This window comes from Glycine max, chromosome 9 (assembly GCF_000004515.6).
Source record: "Glycine max cultivar Williams 82 chromosome 9, Glycine_max_v4.0, whole genome shotgun sequence".
Lineage (NCBI taxonomy): Eukaryota > Viridiplantae > Streptophyta > Magnoliopsida > Fabales > Fabaceae > Glycine > Glycine max.
Window position 1 is genome coordinate 36,517,295 of NC_038245.2, and position 22,961 is coordinate 36,540,255.

General features: G+C 31.2%; 1 long non-coding RNA gene across 1 annotated transcript; it reads left to right on the plus strand.

The window, feature by feature from the left end:
- Positions 1-2,859: 2,859 nt before the first annotated feature.
- On the plus strand, positions 2,860-16,137 carry LOC102667633 (uncharacterized). Its single transcript, XR_416016.3, has 4 exons — positions 2,860-3,046; positions 5,411-5,554; positions 15,511-15,626; positions 15,713-16,137. It is a non-coding gene; the product is annotated as an uncharacterized lncRNA (long non-coding RNA).
- The last annotated feature ends 6,824 nt before the right edge of the window (positions 16,138-22,961 follow it).

The following is a 22,961-nucleotide window of genomic DNA, read 5'->3' on the forward strand; positions in this document are numbered from 1 at the left end:
TGACAAAAAGTACTCTATGATGTTGGTGCATAAATAAAACAATACCACCGGAAAATTTCTTGTTTTTTGGGATAATTTTTCCTGTCAAGCAAGAAAGTGAACCTTAAATATTACTTACTGTATGGATCTTATAATGCATACTCCCATTGGATTGATCAAGAGAAGAGGTGTTTTTGGAAGAGACATCTCATTCCATCCATATGGTAATGGAGGGGTTCCATCATGTCTGTGATGCAACTTTTCTTTTCCAACCCTAAGCCAGTTTGTGATATTAAATATTATAGTTTCGATATGGATTTAACTCATTCTTAAAAAATAATTCATGAGATAAGAAATATTCTTTATTTATATACATTATTATTTTGATTATATCACTAGTAAATATGATACTTGTGATGTATTTTTTTAATGCATTTTTCATTCTTTTATAGACTAAAATCCGGACACCTTAAACAGAAAGTTTACAAAACTAGATATTTATAAGTAATTCAATAGTAATTAGATAATAAGTTACTCCATGTGTACAACAATAACTATTAAGATCAACTTTCATAATTTATAAAGTGAGAACTACCCTTTGCTCCAGCATTATTTTTTCTTAAAAAAATAAAAACTTTTACAAATTGGGCAACGATGTTCAATGATTTAAGGGAAGAAAACAGTAGATCTTATGGTCGCAGAAACATGATAAAAGTGGAACTTTATGGGCTTTCTCAAAGCTTCGGATGATTATTATAAAATATTAGATTAAAATTTCAAAGGGCACCAAAACACTTTTTCTCTTTTCTTTTCTAAAAGACACCGTCTAATTGTAGATCTTTTGAATAGAATATGGCCATCGTTTTCATCCATAGAGTCGCAGAAGGCTTCTCTAGAAGGAAGATACTCTTCCTTTTCGTAGCACTTACCCGTCCATTAATATCAAACTTTAGGGATTTGGAATACATAACGTGTAAAATATCAATCACACTCAGCTGGAATTGTTGAACTAATAATTCTTGCATGTCCCACGCATTGACCATTATTTATATATATCTTCTATCAGTATTTTAATGTTAATTAATAGTAATAATTAATACTTAGTGTTTTGGACTCGGCCTGTGTCAAGGACCACTCAATTCCAGGCCCACGGAATAGGGTAGAAACCCAAATCTGCAAACTTAACCGGACCTACTTATATATTCAGCTGGCATACCCACCTAATTAAGGATGTATTTAATTTAGATGATGAAAATAAAATATACTTTTTTTATTTAAAATAAAAATATACAAGGTGTGGATTACATAAAAAAGTAAAACATTTTTACAAAATAAAATTAACTTGCCTATGATACATACTCCATGCATTCTAAATGGGACATAAATGTATATTTAACTATTGTCTATAATTTTTTTTGAATTTTTTCCCAAGAATTATTAAGTTTTTCTTACAAAATAAATTTTTTATGATAATACATAAAAAACAGAGCATTTTTTTAATTTTCCAATAAATTTAGGAAAATACTTATATATTTTTTTTAAAAAAATATAACAAAATTTGCAGAAAAGGTTCACATGACAATACAAAATTAATAATAAAAAAATCTACATTAAAAAACTTTACGTGCTAAACTCCACCAGTCACAATCTACTATTCAGTTACCACTCCAAAATCTTATTAGCCAATTAAGCTTTAGTAAAAGGTTACGTACTCCATGCATTCTTAATGTGACATTAAATATTATGAATGATTGGGAATTTTTTCTTATAAATATTGTCCTGCAGGCTAATACTAAAACTAAAATAAAGAAAATAAAATAAAATTTATATATATTTATGATGTGTACGCAGTAATAAATAAAGATATACTTCTGAAGCTACCAAAGTAAAAGACAAATTGCATGTAAGCCGTTTCGAATTCATTTTTTCTTGGGAGAGTTCCCTTCAACTATTCGTGTCAGTATGGAAAAAAAATTTCAGTTTTTATTAAGTTGAGTTTTACGGGCCCACTGGGCCAGAAGCTTCTCAAGCTCAAGGATTTACTTTGGGACTAATGTTGGATCTCAAGGACCTACAGGTTTAGCTAAATATCTAATCCTTTCTCTTACAGGAGAATTAATTTTTGAGGAAAAAAATATTCCTTTTTAGGATTTGCGTGCTCCCATGCTCCTTTAGTTATGTTGATAAAACTATGAATAGTTTGTGAATTCCTTCTTCGGATTCATATATACAACAATCACATATGCATCTAGCACGCTGCACCGGCCTATAGTCACCGCCAAAAGTGGTATTATTTCATATATATCAACCTAGCTACAAATTATATATATATGACAAAAATTATAGTGTATTTTAGTCAACAAATTAATGTATGAAAACTCAAAGATCATAAGACGAAATTATTGGTACTACTAGTGTTTCATTTCCCAATAAAAGAATATAATTTTAATTAATTATCTATTGGTACTACTAGTGTTTCATTTCCCAATAAAAGAATATAATTTTAATTAATTATCTTAATCAAGATTCAAGACATTATAAGATTGAATTAATAATAAATAAAAAATACATTGAATTCATTTTTTTATTAACAAAAAGTAATAACTAATATTTATTATAAAAAATTAAGATAAAAATAAGATAGGAAAATTGTTAAATAGTAATTTTTCTCATATTTTTGTTATGTGATATATATTGTTTTTGATATTTGTGGTTCCATTACTACTAAAAAATAATTTTTTATAATATATTTTTTAAAATAATTTTTTTAAAACCATTTTAAATATTAAATGTTTAAAGATAATTTTATTATAATTGTCTTAAAAATCAAGTATTCTAAGATGGTTTTATTAAAATCATCTTTGAAATATATTCTGGTTCAGTCTATACCCTCAGTCTACGTGCCCTTCTCCGCATACCTCCTTTATTTGTGTCCTAGCCTCACTCAAAATATGTTCTTCCACGAGGAACACCATTTCCGTCTTCTCCTTCCACCTGCGACAACGACGAAGACAAGCTCCTCCAGAGCGGTAGCGAGATGTCAACACTCCCATTTCCTCAACCTCAGGTTGGTTGTTGTTGTTCGTGTTATCGTTTTGTGCCTTTTCTCTCTTTCTTTTAATCTCAAACGGCAGCTATGATCCTTTGTACGTCTCAATCTTAGTCTTCACTTCACTTCATCGGTTTTTTTATTCTCTCTCTCAATAATGGCAGCACGCTTTCAATCTGCATCTGTAAGTTCTTCATTTTTTCTCATTTTCTTTCTCTGCACTTGTCATTTTAGGAAAGTGTTTGGAAAGTGATTTGGGCTCAAAGTGCCCTTGTCATTTTAGGTAATCATATCTCACATAAAGTTTGTTATGATTTTCTTTTTGCTATAATTTGACAACCTTTTTCCAGTAAAGTAAGTAAGAGAGAGATAGATGTTCACTGATTACTAACATTGATCGGTGAAGTTAAATCGAATACTAAATTTTCCTAACATGTATGCAAGCTAGCGGAGTCTGTATCAATATGTAAGGTGTTTTGTTTTTCCCCGTTAAAAATAGTGCATTAATAAAATCTGAAGGTATCTTTAATTAGATTTTCGGGTATCAATTTATCTTATATAACTACGTTGTTTAACTTTTAAAATGAACGAATGAGTTGACTGTCTTTAATTGGATTTGTATGTTGGTGTTCCCTGTAGGGAATGATGAAATTCAAGTCTATGAAAGGATGGAAATCTATTGTACCACTTCATTTGAAAGGAAAATCGGCAACCCGTTTTTCTTTATTTCGCAAAGTCAATTTAGCTGGAGACCTAAATTTTAATCCTTGTGTTATATAATACCATTTTAAGCTGGCCAAGTTTTGCTAGGTCATATGCTGTCTAAGTAACTTCATGACTAGAGAAGGTTATTTTTTGGAGTGTGCGATAATGGTGATTTATCAAGCCTAATGTGTGTGTGTGTGTCTTTTCTAATTTAACTTTAGTTTTACACTAATAACTTGAGGGCAGTTTGAGTGAGCACACTGGAAAATATCAATTTGCAACTTCCACAGAGTATTTGTTCCTATAATTTTCTGACTTCTATTTGTCCTTGTTTTCAAGTTCCCCAAATCTTCTGTGCAATCCAAACTCATCTAGAAACCAAGCAGCTAGTAATTATTTTTCTCCCATTATATGCAAGTGGATACAGGATATAAATTAGGGACTTTATGTGTACTTAGGGTGGTTCCCTTGTTCTGCAGCAAGTTGCTGCTTGGATCAGCTTCTCTTTAAATGTAGCTATTTAGTTTTGAATTAGCACTTACCATAGTCAATTATGTAATGTGTGTTCCTGGGATTTATGATCATTTGCTGGTTGGAATCCAAAGGGTTTCTTAGATTCTCTATCTCTCAAACACATTCAAACACATACACACGTGCACATGTATATAGGTATAAAATTTGGTATCAAACTTTGCAAATATACACTTTGAATAATTTTGTACAAATGCTAAGTTTTATGAACTTAATTTCTTTTCACAAAATTTAAAAATGGACTGTCACACCACTATATTTTATTTCAACATATAAATATGTATATAAAATATAAGTGATTTTATGTGATTTCTAACATAGACATGATAGTTGTTTTTGTGTATAAAATATAGCAATGTACCATAGTCAATTACTTGAGGTATACATTTTATTACTGTTTTTCTACAGAAATTTTATTACAGCTTATGATATTTCTTGCTTAAGTATTTATACATCAAGTTATTCTGAACTAGATGCTACCATTATCATTGAAAACTCATTTTAATTTGTAGCTTGCTAATATCATGGGTTGTTCTCAGTGGCTGACGTGTCCACTAGTCCTGGTTACTATTATAAGTTTTGGGGAGGTTTGGCAAAATTTGTAATTTGGTGAGAATTGTTCAAAAACTAGTTTCTTAAGTCTGAAAATTGCACTAACTTGAACTTGTTATGTTTGAAATTTGATTGGATTAATGACAAAATGAAATTGAAGTTGTGTAGGATAACTGTTTACACCAAATTAGTGGCATGATTTAATGTTGTTGGTCAGATTGCTTAGAAATGCATGTTCAACCTGAAACAAAGTTGTCAAATGGTGTCTGTAAAATAAATGCACTTCTGTACTATTTCTACAATGTTTTGTTTATTTTCCACTTCATCAATTTAGTTGATTCTGAGCTGTGATATGTACAATATGTATGTAACTGAAACAAAGTTGTCAAATGTTATTCTTGGAAAGCAATTGGATGAGCATCGTGGTTGTTGGCTGAAGAGAATTACAACTGAAACTAAGCCCTCTTACACTTGCAGTATCCGTTAATGTTTCTGACAAAAAATTATAACTATTTTCCTTTTGCATTCCAATCTTCCCATCTTTCTCCTCCCCCCGATAGACATGATCCATGTGCACATTGTATTTATTTTCAGTTTATGTCCATGAAGTCAAATCCTTGACTATTTGTACATTATCAAGAAGCTATTTCCATATATAAAAGGATTGAGAAGCTGCAAACAGAACTATTTCATCCTTTATCAATCAACTTGATGCATACTAGGGACAAGATTTTGAAGGTAATTAAGCTCCTCCTTATTTTACATTTTTATTTTTTATTTTTATTTATTAGATTAATATATCTTGCTTGACGATATCAAGCTCAAAATGTGAAAGGTTTAATCATAGATCATGCATGGATACAGATGTAAAGCCAAAATGAAAATGACCCTTTATCTTGGGCCTTATAGGCATGAATGAATTGTCTATCAAATTGTTGTTTGTTTTAGTCTCTGATGTGGAATCATTATCCGTAGAACATAGTAGCATTCCTAGCTTTCAATAATCACAATTGGAATTGGGTACATTGAATGATCAAGATGCACTCCCCCATTGTCCCAATGTCACCAAACTAAGATTTTAGCTAATCTTTTAATAGTCCTCCGAATAGTATGGATACATTTATTTGATGGATCTTTCAACATCCAACATTAGCCCATCAATCAATTGGCATCTTTGAAATTTAAGAGTTTCACATATGCATGCAGCTACGGAGAAAGCCCATTTTGATAGTACTATTATGCTATCTTAGTTTCATTAAAAAATATTAACAAAACAGTTAACAATAAATTAGAGTATTTACTCTTAAAAATAATATAATTTTTTATTTATCAGATAAATAAATAACTTCTTTAATATTTTTTTATCACTAAATTAACGCAAATTCCTTCACTAAAAACGTGCTTTCTTTTCTGTTTTGAAGTTTCTTTTACATTTGAATTCTCAATTCACTATCGACTCATTTCTAATTCTTTGAGTTATAAACAATTTTTTCTTATATAATTATCATATTTTCTTAATCTATATCATATCAAGTCCTTACTAGTTTGTTTGATGTTTATGTACTTATCTAACTCTGTAAATATTAGCTGTATTAAATGTCGAATATTCAATATTAAACAATTTATTTCTATCTATTAAATTGTTTATATATATATATATATATATAATAGTCCCCATCATTCTTACTTCCTATCAATTTCGGAAGCCTTGATTTATAGGATTTAGTACAAAGTCATGAACACTTGTGCGTCAAGAGTCCTATTAAAATCACAAAGAGGAGAGAGAACTTCGTTTATCACTAATATAACAAAGATCAATGTTTCTTTCCAAGATGAGGCGAAGTAACTCTTCCTGAGAAATGGGTCATGGATAAGACCACACCGTCTGTTCGAATGGGTCATGGATATGGTCACACCATCTGTTCCTTGACCCACTCCAACCATAGAGCAAATCAAAACAAGATAACTTCGGTAAGGTAGAGATAACCTTCAACAGGATAAATTCTTTCTCATCAAGGATAGAAGCCTCTAGGTCTACATATGTTAGTAAGAAGGTCTTTCTCGGTGAGAACCCGTTCAATTTTAGTAGGATTAACTAGATCTGAGTCACACAATCAGTTCCCTACTGTAAACCTCCAAGGTTTAGATACCACTTCTAGTATACCTAGAATGACGTACAATCAAGAACAAGAGGATGACCAAAAGTTGATATAATCTCCAACTTATTCCTCTATGCATGAACCTTATGATGCTATCTGACAACTTTAGCATTGATAAGGAAACCCTTAGAGAAGACTTTTATTCTCCGAAGAATGAACCTCAAAGGAGATGATTTTTTCAACATTTTAAGGGTTCAAATAGAAAATGAATCCAAGAAAAGTTTTATGCATTTGTTGAAAGAGTCAAAATTAATGTTCTTTTCTTTGATTGTTTCCATGCTTATACCATCAAAAAGGATATAGATTACCCATGGAAGCAAGACATCATAGGTGATCTAACAATAAATGTGATAACAAATTGGCAAATTAAGGATGGTGAGTTAATCCAATCGAAATTACCTCCCACAACCCAATATGAACTACCTAAGGTCAAAGACAACTATGATAAATTTGTCATGGTTAGTCCATTTAAAACAAAAGCTGTCAATGAGAAAGTAACCTCCATAGACATTAAAAGCCTAATGGAACAAGCAAATTACACCAATAAATATGTACAAGTTTTAGGAGAATCCATCAAAACCAAAATAATTCTCAAACATAAAACTACTGAGGAAACTCCATCCAATATTCCTATAGAAAAACCTTTGTTCAAACCATTCAAAATTAGTGATAAAGCCAAACAAAAAATAAGGGAACTCAGGAAGAACAAATTCCTTACGGACGGAGTAGGTGACAATAGTAGCAAATTATTAAACAAGCTTGATAGTTTGCTTAGAGTTATCCCTGACACTCCCCAACCCTTAGAGGGAACATAAAAAATGATAACAAAAAGTACCTCCAAATTAATTAATGTCCTTAATGAAGATAGTGACCAAAATTAAGAAAACACAACTGATATAGGTTCAATATTAGGAAAAGACATAAATCCAATAAATTCCAAACACTAGAAAACACCCTCCAAATTATATTACCAATTACCAAAGACCAACTACCTTTGACCTTCTATTAGAAGAAAGAGGTGAAAGTAATTTTAAGAGTTTCAGTGCAAACAACATCTATGACTAGAATATAGATGCCCAAACAGAGTATAATATCATGAATACACTCCAACATATGACCATGGTAGCCACAGCCTACCAAACATCCCATGAATGTTCGGAAGAAACCATTATTGATATTTTAGTGGCAGGATTTTTCGGGCAGTTAAAAGGATGGTGAGATAATTATGTCACTAATGAGGAAAAATAAAAAATTTACAGCGCAATTAAGATGGATTTCAATGGAAAAGTCATTACTAATGACAATAATAAGGAGATTCCTGATGCTATCAATACATTAATATTTACAATAGTCCAACATTTTATTGGAGACCTGCCTCTTTGGAAAGATAGGTCTCCAAAATTATTATCCAATCTTAAGTGTAGAACTTTAACAGATTTTAGGTGGTATAGAGATACCTTCCTAGCTAGAGTTTACATCAGAGAAGATAGTCAACAACCTTTCTGGAAAGAAAAATTTCTAGCCGGTCTCCCAAGATCATTAGGAGATAAGGTTAGAGACAAAATCCGTAGTCAGTCTGCTAATGGAGATATTCCATATGAGAGTCTAAGTTACGGTCAGTTAATTTTTTATGTCCAGAAAGTAGCCTTAAAGATGTCAAGATGACAAAATTCATAAGCAATTAGTCAAAGAAAAAGCCCAAACAAAGAGAGATCTAGGATCTTTCTGCCAACAATTTGGACTACCAGCATGTCCAAAACAAAAGAAAAAAAAATCTTAGAAAAGAATCCCATGAAAATAAAATTGTCCACAAAAAGAGATTTTCAAGAAAGAGATACTCACACAAACCCTCAACCAACAAGGAGATGGAAACTCCTAAACCAAAATTAAAATCAAAATAACATGTTACAACTGTGAAAAACAAGGCCACATTAACAAATAATGTAGGTTAAAGAAAAAAGTAAGAAACCTTAACCTAGAACCAGCCATTGAAGAGCAGATTAATAATTTGCTTATAGAAACCTAGGAGGAAGAAATAGACACTTCATCCTTCATACTTTCTTATGAAAATCTCAACATAATACAACAAGATGACCAACTATCATCTACAGATGTTGACAATGAAAGACAAATCAACACTCTAACAAGAGAACAAGATATCTTGTTTGAGGTCATCAATTCCATACCTGACCCTAGGAAAAGAAGGTTTTCCTGAAAAAATTAAAGAAAATTTTAGAAACCAAACCTAGACAAAAAGATTTTATCACAAATAATAAATTTGATGTTAGTAACATATTCAAAAGGTTAGAAAATGCTTTAGCAAAACTAACCACAATCCAAGATCTTCAAACAGAGATTAATAATTTAAAAAGAGAAGTTAAAGAACTTCGTTAGCAACAAGAAATTCACCAAATCATCCTTTCTCAACTTGAAGGAAGCAGTGATTCTAAGAATACTGAAAAGGATGAAGAAAATGAAACTGAAAATCTGGAAGATGAAATGTTTATGCGATTAATCAACAAGATTAAAATACAAAAAATTTACATAAATATTAGAATCATTATTAATGATTTCGTCATAGACACAATGACCCTATTTGATACAGGGGTTTATTCGAACTGCATTTTAGAAGGATTAATTCCTATAAAAAATTTTGAAATTATTTTTTGAAAAAACTTCAGAGAAATTAAGTACAGTGAGTAGATCTAAATTAAAGATCAATTACAAGTTATCTAATGCAATCATTGAAAATCCAGGTCTTAGGATTAATACAAACTTCCTTCTGGTAAAAAAATCTTAAGAACGAAGTAATCCTAGAAACTCCCTTTCATTAGAGCCCTGTTTCCCATCCAAATATCTAAAGAAGGAATAACTACAAATCATTTAGGAAGAACAATTATATTTAATTTTTCTACTAAACCAATTTCTAGAAACATAAATCTTATAGAAAATAAGAAAGATTAACCAAGTTAACTTCTTAAAAGAGGAAGTATCTTTTAATAACATCCAAATACAACTGGAAAAACCCCCAAATAAAAGAAAAAAAATCAATCTTTGTTAAGTCATATTGAATCAATTGTTTGTTTCGATTTGTCACATGCATTTTGGGATAGAAAGAAACATATTGTCGATCTCCATTATGAGAGACTTTAGGGAAAAACAAATTCCCACAAAAGCTAGACCAATTCAGATGAATGAAGAACTCCTTCAATACTGTCAAAAGGAAATCAAGGATCTGCTTGACAAAGGCTTAATCTGAAAAAGCAAAAGCCCATGGTCTTGTGTGGTTTTCTATGTCAATAAACAAGTTGAACTTGAATAGGGAACACCTCGCTTAGTCATAAACTATAGACCTCTAAATCAAGTCTTACAGTGAATTAGGTATCCTATTTCAAACAAAATAGATTTGTTTAACAAATTAAATTTTGCAAAGATATTTTCCAAATTTGATATGAAATTTGGATTTTGACAAATCCAGATCCAAGAATCAGATAGATACAAAACAACTTTCATTGTACCTTTCGGGCAATATGAGTGAAATGTAATGTCATTCGGTCTGAAGAGCGCCCCTTCAGAATTTCAAAAAATCATGAATGGTATTTTCAGTCCTTATTCAAAATTTGTCATTGTCTATATAGATGATGTTTTAATCTTTTCTCAAAATATTGACCAACATTTTAAACATCTCCAGACTTTCATCCATATCATAAAAAAAATGGTTTGGTAGTCTCCAAGTCAAAAATCAATCTTTTTCAAACTCGGATTAGGTTCCTTGGTCATAATATTTATCAAGGTACAATCATCCCAATAGAAAGATCAATAGAATTTGCCAGGAAATTCTTCAACCAAATTTTAGACAAAATCCAGTTACATAGATTTCTTGGTTGTCTGAATTATGTAGGAGAATTTGTTCCATATCTAAGCAAGATTATCAAACCATTACATGATAGGCTGAAGAAAAATCCGCCTTCTTGGTTTGACCTTCATACCCAAACAGTTAAAGATATCAAACTTAAAGTCCACTCCATAAAATGTCTATATCTTCCCATTCCACAAACATTCAAAATTATCGAAACTGATGCATGCATCAGACATAGGTTATGGTAGTATCCTCAAACAAAGAGTCCATGACCAAGATCATGTCATTGCATATACATCAAATCATTGGAATTTTGTATAATTAAAATATTCAATTGTTAAAAAAGAAGTTTTAGCAATTGTTTTGTGTATTTCCAAATTTCAATCGGATTTATTAAATCAAATATTTTTAATCAGGGTTGATTGCAAATCAATCAAAGATATTCTTCAAAAGGATGTTAAAAATCCTATCTCAAAACAAATTTTTGCAAGATGACAAGTAATTTTAAGTGTCTTTGATTTTGATATAGAATACATCAAGGGCATCGCAAACTCTCTACCTGATTACCTTACCCGTGAATTCTTATAGAAAAGCGATAATGCTTCCTAAGGTAATAGGGACCTCCGTGAGAGGATGTCGAAGTTCAGGGAAAGGATTTAAGTTGGCTCTACTGGAGCCAACTACCAAAAAATCATCTTCAATATCTTCTGGGTCACCAACTCAGGCTGGGTCATTAATCCAAATCATCTCAGTTAAACTTGAGTTATCCATTCAGGAATTCCCCAAACCGGCAATCGCCAACCAAACATCGATCGACTAAGCTTGGCCAATCGAAACACTTCAGGCCTTTTAAGAAATGGGTCTAACCAAATTTCCAAAAATAATAAAAAAATGTTGGGCAGATATTGCCTCAGAATCTGACGATGATTCTGAACCAAACTTACAAACAATGATCCAGAATACATCAATGACCAAAACAACTATCAATTCTAAAGGGAAACAACCCCTAGCCAAAACTCAAACACCACCCACCAAACAAACTAATAATTATATTTATAAAAGCAAATTTTCAACTGTTTTGCAGATGGAAACTGAATTCTAGGATAAAAACCCATTTAAAGCAACAACCAAGGCATTTCCATCAGGATTTCATTTCAAACCAACCACCATCATTAAGTCTAAGACTTTTTATGAATCGATATTGGTAGACTCAAATTCAGTATCTATCAAGCATTTCAAAGACCCAAAAGATCAAACGATGAACACCCACTCAACAATTTAAATACTAAAGGTTCTTCAACCAAGACATTTTGGTTCAGACTTAAACAAAGGGAAAAAAATTTCAGTACCATGACCCTATAAGTTATACCTATTGGGATTATGTTGATGCTTGAACCAAAGTTTTTTGACACCAAAACACCTGATTCAAGCACTCATGGCTAATATACTTCAAAATGAACAGAGTCTATAACTTTCCAAATTGGTTCTTACAATGGTGGAATTTCTTTGGTCCAATTCTAGAGATTTTGCCAGAGCAGGTTCAACAAGGATTTGCTCAATTTAAAAAACAATACAATTTTTAGGAATCACGAATTCCAGTAGACCTTAGATATTTTTCCAGTTTTGTTCTGTCATGGATTTTTTCATGGCAATATCGTTATAGAAAACTGAGATAACAAACTAATATCCATCACTACAAAGGCATGCATTTGTAAAATGGTGGACTTAGTTTGATTCGTCCAAGGCTGATCCAGAACAAGTGAAGCTTTGGTTTCAATTCCATCCAGAATTTCTCAAAGCAGCTGATCCAGAGACTTCTGTGTTTTTGAACCAAAAGTCCCATATGGCTGCATTTTTAGCAGGATCAAAATCAAAAGAGGTACTGACTAAAAATCTTAAAGAAGTTATGCAAATGTTGCAACAAAAAGAAGAAAGTTCATCCTCAAAGAAGGAAGAAACAAGTTCTGTTGAAGAAGAAGATCCTTTTTACCCGAACAAAGATGATTGTTTTGGTATTTGTTTAGATTAAAATTTAATTGTAATTACAGTCACATAATTGTTTGTATTTTTAAATATTGTAATAGTTCCGGACAATACTACCTGTCCTGTAGCAAATAAGTACCGGTCAAAACTACCAGTCATGTAACAAATAGTCAAATAGTTTCGGTCAAAACTATCGAAAACTACTAGTCTTATAGAAAACTTTTGGCTATATAAGGAGTCCTCAATCATATTGTGAGGCACTCTTTGATTCAGCCATTTTTAGGAGTCTTGAGAGAAAGGTGCTTTCATAAGAACAACTTTGTAAACTCTTCTTTCAATTTCAATAAATTTGAAGTTTTCTAACATCTCTCTTCTCCGCCCCTTCTGTCAATCCTGTGCGACTCTGTCGTCGCTTTGGTTTCTTTGTTTGCGATAACCTGGGATTTGTAAGCCTGTAAAGGTGTGCCCTTGATATCTGTTTCTGAAACTGCATCTTCATCATCTATTATACTGCATCATTCTTACTTCCTATCTGTCTACTCGATCATTTTTCGATGATCTTTGGTATCAGAGCCTGATGGGGAAATAGGAATATTGTCCGTAAGGACATATGTTAACTGATTTCATGGATCTGAAGTTTTGCACAGTAATTGTTTTCAGGAATGTACAGTACTTTTAATTTGAACAGTATTTTTTGAAAGCACAACAGTCTGATATTTTAGTTGAATGATACTATAGCAGTAAGTCTCGTGGTTGAGACAGGGCAGTAAGGCAAAAATGTATTGTTCAAATAAAATATTAAGACATAATATATTGGTGGTTATAGAAGTAATGTTCAAACTATATTGTTCGTAAAAAAAAATTATTTTTTCAGATCCACGAAATTTAGTGACATATAAACTTACGGAAATATTTCTATGGAACCATATGATGGTGTAAATACCAGAGGATGTTTTAATTATGTCATTTGTATGGAACCAAGACAAGTTCTATGCATTTTTCAAAAGAGTCAAAATTAATGTCCTTTTCTTTGTCCTTTTCTTTGATTAGTTCTATGCTAATATCATCAAAAAGGATATAGATTACCCGTGAAAGCAAGACATCATAGGTGATCCAACAACAAATGTGATAACAAATTAGCAAATTAAGGATGGTGAGTTAATCCAATCGAAATTACCTCCCACAATCCAATATCAACTACCTAAGGTCAAAGACACTTATGATAAACCTGTCATGGCCAGTCCATTTAAAACAAAAGATGTCAATGAGGAAGTAACCTCCAAAGATATTAAAAGCCTAATGGAACAAGCAAATTACACCAATAAATATTTACAAGTTTTAGGAGAATCCATCAAAACCAAAATAATTCTCAAACATAAAACTACTGAGGAAACTCCATCCAATATTCCCATAGAAAAACCTTTGTTCAAACCATTCAAAATTAGTGATAAAGCCAAACAAAAAATAAGGGAACTCAGAAAGAACAAATTCCTTACGGACGGAGTAGGTGACAATAATAGAAAATTATTAAACAAGCTTGATAGTTTGCTTAGAGTCATCCCTGACACTCCCCAACCCTCAGAGGGAACATAAAAAATGGTAACAAGAAGTACCTCCAAATTAATTAATGTCCTTAATGAAAATAGTGACCAAAATTCAGAAAATGCAACTGAGATAGGTTCAGTATCAGGAAAAGACATAAATCTAATAAATTCCAAACACTGGAAAGCACCCTCCAAATTATATTACCAAAGACCAACTGCCCTTGACCTTCTATTAGAAGAAAGACGTTAATTTTGACTCTTTCGACAAATGCACAAAACTTGTCTTGGATTTGTTTTCTGTTTGAATCCTTAAAATGTTGAAAAAACCATCTCTTTTGAGGTTTGTTCTCCGGAGAATAAAAGTCTTTTCTAAGGGTTTCCTTATCAATGCTAAAGTTGTCAGATAACATCATAAGGTTCATGCATAGAGGAATAAGTTGGAGATTGGATCGACTTTTGGTCATCCTCTTGTTCTTGGTTGTACGTCATTCTAGGTATACTAGAAGTGGTATCTAAACCTTGGAGGTTTACAGTAGTGAACTAGTTGTGTGACTCATATCTAGTTATTCCTACTGGAATTGAGGAAATACGAGAAAAAAACGTAAAAGATGTGTCATAATTAAAACATCCTCTAGCATCTTCACCATCATATGGTTCCATAGAAATGTTTCCGTAAGTTTATATGTCAATAAATTTCTTGGATCTGAAGAAATATTTATTTTTACGGACAATATAGTTTGAACATTACTTCTATATCCACCAGTATTGTGTCTTAATATTTTATTTGAACAATACATCTTAGTCTTACTGTCCCGTCTCAACCACGGGATTTACTGTTACAGTATCATTCAACTAAAATATCAGACTGTTGTGCTTCTAGAAAATACTGTTCAAACATAGTCGATCGATGTTTGTTTGACGGTTGTCGGTTTGAGGGATTTCTGAGGGGATGACGTCAAAACTCAAAAATTAGTGTTTTATGCTTATAGTTATCTTTTCAAATAAGAAATGAATTTTTATTTTTTAATTATTGGGTGGTTTAGAATTCAGATTGTAGACTATTATTATTGTTATGGAATTCTTCTAGTCTCATGGACTAATGTCTGACTCAACCTACAACATGTTCACCATAGTATGTAATTATTCTAGGTACGTGAGTGAGTACTATATGGACTTGGTTTCACCTCTTTGTTCAAAGGTTATGAGCCAAGTGAGCAGAGAAACTTGTAAATTTGTGGACCAAAGTTATTTGTCCTCAATCCCAAGTGAGTCTTCTCTTTTGGACTAGCCTTTCTCATGCTTCTCTAATTTCCATCACATTACTTTCATAAACTAATTTACTTCATATCAGTGCTTCTCAAGTTTGTCTTGTTCATTAAAATTCTTGCCTTATATCATGGCATGACAAGAAGCAAATGAGAGCATAGATGTGTGTGAAGATTACAAGGTTACAAACTACTTAAACCAGAGAGATGTACAAGAGGAACTTCATGCAAAGCTCTTGGCGTTTGTAAGTGGGATGTTTGCAACAAGTAATTCCTTCATAAATGCCTTGTAGTTTGCCTTTTCTAAGTTAGTCTTGAAAAATGAAAATTAAAATATCAAAGTCATAATTAGCTTAGCTTGTCTATGCTGATTGTAGTTTAACTAAACAATGTTATCACTGACCTGCATTGTTGGTAACAACATACTGGATTATGATATGCTCAACCTGGAAGTGCCTACATTACTTGTTGTTGGATCACTGATAAAAGCTGGAGTTAAGGTCTTAATTTACACGTAACTCTAACCAAATAATATTTTATTATTTTATTTTATTTTTTAAAAAATACATTCTAAGATGGTTTTTAGAAAAATCGTCTTAGAAGGAAAAACAGTCTTAGAATTCTCAAATTTTTTAATTTTTCATCTTTTTTAAAAAACACATTCTAAGACGGTTCTTTGAAAAATCGTCTTAGAAAGTATTCTAAGACGGTTTTCTAAAAAAATCATCTTAGACTTTCTAAGATGGTTCTTTGACAATTTTTCAAAGAATCGTCTTAGAATCCTCACTAATTTTATTTATTTTTCTTAAAAATGATTATAAGACGATTCTTTTAAAAACCGACCGTCTTAGAATGTGTATTTTCTAAGACAATTTTTAGTTAACAATCGTCTTAGAAGAGTATTATTTTTTAAGATAATTTTTTATGGAACCATCGTTGAAAGTCAAGACTTTCAATGACGTTACTTCAAAGACGATTCAAAATCATCTTTGTATGTACGTTACAACCGTTGTAAAAGGTCTTTTTTCCAACAGTGCACTGGATTGTATGGTTATCAATTAAATCCAAATTTTGTGATGTAATGTATGGGTTCACTACTTATTATTATTTCATGTGTTCTATTTAATCTTTAGATTCGTGTGTTTTATTGATGTGGCAATATAATGTTTTTTTCCTCACAGTGTCTATTCTTTGCTATCTCTTGTGTTTTAGATCGTTAAAACTTATTTGGCATTTTGTTGTATATATAGTGTCATGTTAGGAATTTTATAATTCGTCATTAATTAATTAATTAATGTGGGCTACAATATAATAGTTCACATTAATTAATTAATTAATTAGGAATTATAAAATTCCTAACAATCTCCAACTTCATATTAACTTTAGTCATTTATGCTATAAAAGTTTTTAGACGCGCAATCATATATTATTTACTTTTAGACTTCCTTTAAACTATCTGGTTCATCTTATATAATAATAAGGAATCACTGTGATTTTCATCACAATCTAATGTGATTAAGCCACAATAATCACCATTGTCACTTATACTTGATGACATAGATCAAATATGGATAAGCAACATGAAAATAACATGTAATGTAATCCTATTAATGTCATTTTCAACTAGTCTAAACTTTATTCTTTATAGAGATCAATCCAAATACAACATAAATATTACAAACAAAACAAGCTCGAAATGAAATGATAAAATTCAATTTTATTTTTGTAGAAAATCCAAACAAAACAAATATACGAAAAACATAAGATATAGAACACAAATGAGACTCTCACTGAACTAAGATACTATAAGGAATTACACCCATATGAACAGTTTGTTCATGAAAAACTTTAGGTGTCAAACTTTTAGTATGTAGGTCGCTAGCATGGAATCAATCTCTATGTGTTTTATGAAAATATGTCTATTATGGACTCTTTCCTTAACAACCAGAAATTTGATGTTAATGAATTGTGATTTGGTTGTACTCTTATTGTTGTTGCAGTATTGAACTACTGATTTATTATCACATTAAATCCTCAATGGTCTTTCAATGTCATAGACCACACACAAACCAATGACAAAATTTCTCAGTCATATCCCATGATTGGATGCCTCAAAATAAGCAATGAACTTTGTGACCATGTTCGAAGAATCTACAAGAGTCTATTTAGCAGCTTCCAAGATATAACTCTTTTAGCCAACATAAATATGTATCCAGATGTGAAGCATTTATTGTCTTAACATCTAGCAAAATCAGAGTCTAAGTACCTAATGATCTCCAATTTCTCATACTTCTGATAAGTGAGCATGTATGCCTGTGTTCGTTTTAGGTAACACATTACACGTTTTGCTGCTTTCAAATGTTGCATTCTAGGATTACTCAAATATATGCCCAAAACTCTTACCACAAATGCTATATCAGGACGAGTGCAAACTTGAGCATACATTGGACTTCCTACTGTTGACGCATAAGGGATCTTTTGCATCTCTGTTCTTTCAAGGTCATTATAGAGGCATTGTTTGAGACTAAATTTGTCTCCTTTGGCTATTGGGGTATCTCCTCGTTTACTATCTTTCATGCTGAATTTATCTTGGACCTTATTGATTTAACTCTCTTGTGACAACCTTAGGATATCTTGAGAGTGATCTTTTAGTATCTTAATACCTAACACAAAAGAGGTTTTTCCAAGATCTTTCATTTCAAAAAATTGTCAGAAATTTTTTAGTCTCTTGTAAGAAGCCTATATCGCTGCTAACAAGCAGTATATCATCGATATATAATACCAAGAATAAGTATTTATTCCCACTGAACTTGTGATATACACAATCATCAACTGCATTTGCCTTAAAAAAATCATACGAGTTAATGACTTGATGGAACTTGTAATACCATTGATAGGAAGCCTATTTCAGACCTTAGATGGATTTGTTTAGTTTGCAAACCCTAGACTTTGAGTCACCTGATACAAAGTTTTTTGGTTGCACCATTTACAAACACAGTCTTAACATCCATTTGATGTAGCTTTAAATCATAATGAGCTACCAGTGTCATTATTGTTCTAAAAGAATCCTTTGAAGATACTGGAGAAAAGGTTTCTTTAATGTCAATTTCTTCCTTTTGAGTAAAACCTTTAGTGACTTGATGAGTCTTATATCTCTCGACATTGTCCTTTGAATCCCTTTTGGTTTTAAATATTCGTTTGCAATCAATAGGTTTCACACCTTTAGACAATTTGACAAGATTCCAAACGTCATTGTTTTGCATAGATTTCATTTCATCCTTCAGGGAATCGATCCAATTTTGAGAGTTAGAATTATGCATAGCTTGACAGAAGTTGATTGGATCATCCTCTGTTAATCCAATGCCATCCTCCTATTCTTGGACAAAGGTAATATAATCATCTGCGATTGAAATTCTTCTTTCTCTAACAAATCTCCTTAATAGTACTTCTTGAGGTTGTTGTAAAGGTATTTAAGGGGGAACCTCATTGTTGTTTTGTTCTTGAACAATGACATCAACAATAATCGTAACATTGTTTTCTATTACTGAAGTTGTTTCTTGAACAATAATGGGTATGAGGACTTGAGCACTGTCAATAACATGTTTTTCCTCAAAGACAATATTCTTTATGTTTTCTTCCTTTCCAAACTCAACTTCTTCAAGAATTCTCGCATTTTCTATTTCAAAAAAGATCTTAAAGTGAGATTGTAAAACTTATAGCCAACAAAATAACAACTAACTGTTCTTGAATCCAACTTTCTTTCATGTGGACAACCCCAAATATGCAAGTGTTTAATGCTTGGCTTTTTTTCAGTCCAAATTTCATAAGGGGTTTTGTTAACTGCTTTACTTGACACACTATTAAGGATGTAAGCTGCGGTCTTTAAGGCTTCTACCTAAAGCGACTCTGGCAAAGAAGAATGACTAACCATACTTCTCACCATATGTTTAAGAGTTCAGTTTCGCCTTTCTGCTACACCATTCATGCTAGGTTTACCTGTCATAGTGTATTACGAAACAATTCCCCACTCTATGAGAAAAGGCGCAAAAGGTCCTGGACGTTGTTCATCTGATCCATCATATCTGCCATAGTACTCACCACCACGGTCAGATTTGATCGCCTTAATTTTCTTTCCAAGTTGAAGTTCAAATTCAGCTTTGAAACTCTTAAAAATGTCTAGGGATTGGGACTTATCATGTATCAAATATAGGTAACCATATATAGAGTAATCATCTATGAATGAGATAAAATATTGTTGCACATTCCAAGAAGGTGTTGGAAAAGGACCACAAATGTCCGTATGTACTAGTTTCAAGATGTCTTTAGCTCTTTCAGCACCTAATTTCCTCGTGTTTGTTCATTTTTCCTTTATGTATTCAACACATACTTCAAAGTCTGATAAATCTAAAGGTTCAAGAATTTTGTCCAACACAAGTCTCTAAATTCTTTGTTTAGAGATAAGACTTAAGTGCTTGTGTCATAAGGTGGTTGAATTCTCATTTAATTTTTCATTTTGTACCATGTGAGTTTATTTGCAGTATTTCATTATAGGAACAAATAACATCTAGCATATATAGATTATCAAGTAAGGAACCAGAACCAGTCACATTTGAATTTTGGTAGAGACTAACTTTATTATTTTCAAATGAACAAGAAAAACCAAATTTGTCCAAACTAGAACTTGAAATCAAATTTCTTCTAAAAGAAGGTACAACAAAAGTCTCTAATAAATCCAAATAAAATCCAGTTTTCAACTGAAATCTAAAAGTTCCTATAGCTTCCACTGCAACCTTTTTTCCATCGCCCACAAATATGAATCTTTCATCATCATTTGACAGTCGTCTCCACAGGCAACCCATGGTCACACTTATGTGAGTAGTAACACCATAATCCACCCACCAAATATCTTTAGGTATAAAAGCTAAATTAACTTCAGACCAAACAAGAACAAGAGATTTACCTTTCTTTACAAGCCATGTAGCGTACTTTGGACACTCTTTCTTTCTTCATGTGTCCAAACTTTTTGCAGAAGTAGTAGGTAAATTCTTTATCTTTTTTGTTTCTTTGGTTGGGAAGACCCTTCGCAACACCCTTAGTTTTCTTTCTTGTCTTATTTGTAGAGGTTGAGCTTAAATGAACACTTTCAGATCTATTTTTCTATACCCTCTCTTTCTTTTGCACACGATGAGATATAAGGTCACTAAGGGACCATTTGTCATTCTGAGTATTATACTTCACTTTGAATTGTCCAAAGTGTGCAAGAAGTGAGATCAAGTTTTGATGTCAAGTTATACCTTTTCATCATGTACTCCCTTATATTACTTTTGCCCTTATACTTCATGGAGATGAGTTTAGCCAAAAGACTATTTGCCTCTGCCTGCTTGTTTTTTTGGCAAAGTATTGTTCAATTTTCTCAAGAACTTTTTTTTGTATTTTCACCCTCAGAAATAAAGCCCCGAAAGGCTTCTGGGATAGAGCACTTCGTGATCATAATGCACATTGATTGGAACGGTCTCATCTCTTAACTTTTGCCTCATTAGAGGTTTCCGAAGTAGAAGTGGGTCGTCCAAATACAACCAAGAATAATTTTTACGGCTTCCTTCCAGACCTTAAGATCTCATTCAGCATTGCATTGGGAGACAATTCACTTGAGTAGATAAATTTGCAACACTAGTCATATTAACTAAGAACACAAAATTAACAACATGCTCACAAAAAAACAAAAAAAAGTCATATAAGATATATATATATATATATATATATATATATATATATATATATATATATATATATATATATATCTTATATATAACCAGATGTGTAAACATTGTATAGAACAGACCCATCACAAGATACCTAGCACAACATTAATTCATCGTCTTTGGATAGAGAAATTAATTTGTAATTGGTACTCTCAATGCAATGATCAAATATTGATGATAAATTTTGTCAAATAATAGTCTTTTTTTGGATCTACTATTATTCACATGAAAACACCGTATAATTGTCACACTTATCATCACACGTACAATATTATTTGCTCACATTCTCTCTTTCTTTGGGCCGAACACAATTTGCATAAATAATTTCATACAAAAATATATGTATTTTTATCAATATGATATTTCTCTATATATATATATATGTATATATATATATATATATATATATATATATATATATATATATATATATATATATATATATATATATATATATATATATATATATATATATATATATATATATATATATATATATATATATATATATATATATATATATATATATAACATTAATTACGACAAGTAAATGACATATCTTTTAATTATATTTAACACTATCACAAATTTATTCTAGCATCACTAATCATGTATATCAATTAACCAATAATGCAAAAAAAAATTGAAAATCCAATGCAATAATCCATAACTAAAGAAGTGTATGACATCTTTATGTATACTTTGTTGTTATAGTAATTCCCAAGCTTCACAATAATAGAAAAACAATTCATGTAATTGCAATGCAGTCATATGTCGAAAAGGAAAAAGATAAAAGTGTACAGGTACAATATGTATTTGTATCTACCGTAATGAGTTTTCTTTAAATCTTAAAGAAAAACTGCTTTCGCATGGATTCCTCCAATATATAGAAATATATAATCACATTCGACATAAACAAAAGTGGTGCATAAACCCAAACATGATGCAAAAAAAAAAGCATTTGAATTCAAACCAAATATCCAATATGACAATATCTGGATTTACTAACAATTAATACATGTTGCAAGCCTAAAGAATTTTGTAGTATAAATAACTAAAGTTAATATGAAGCCTAACTTGGAGATTGTTAAAAATTTTATAATTTATAATTTATAATTAATTAATTAATGTGAGCTACATATTATATTATAATATTTATATTAATGATTTACATTTTTTTATTGACTTAATATAAGTGATCTAATTTGGTGAGCCTATTAGACTATCAAAAGAAAATTGATGAGCTTAATGAACGAAAATCAATTTAGCTTATTAGGAAATAATGAGAATCCTGATAGGTTTAAAATCTAAAGTACAATTATGGTTACTGATACTCCAAATCAAGAAACAATTTATCTTTTTTCCATCTAAAGAGAAAATGAAGGTCCCATAAGGAATAATAAGATTTGGTTGAGGAATGTCATTAAACCAATCGTTCGTGACTGTTTTTCAGATTTTGTTGCATTTGTTTGATCAATCATTATAGATCTAAGTATTCCTAAAACTATTCTTGATAATATAACGTAATGTGTTCTTGGTAATTAGTAATATTTTATAAGGATCCCCAAAAATT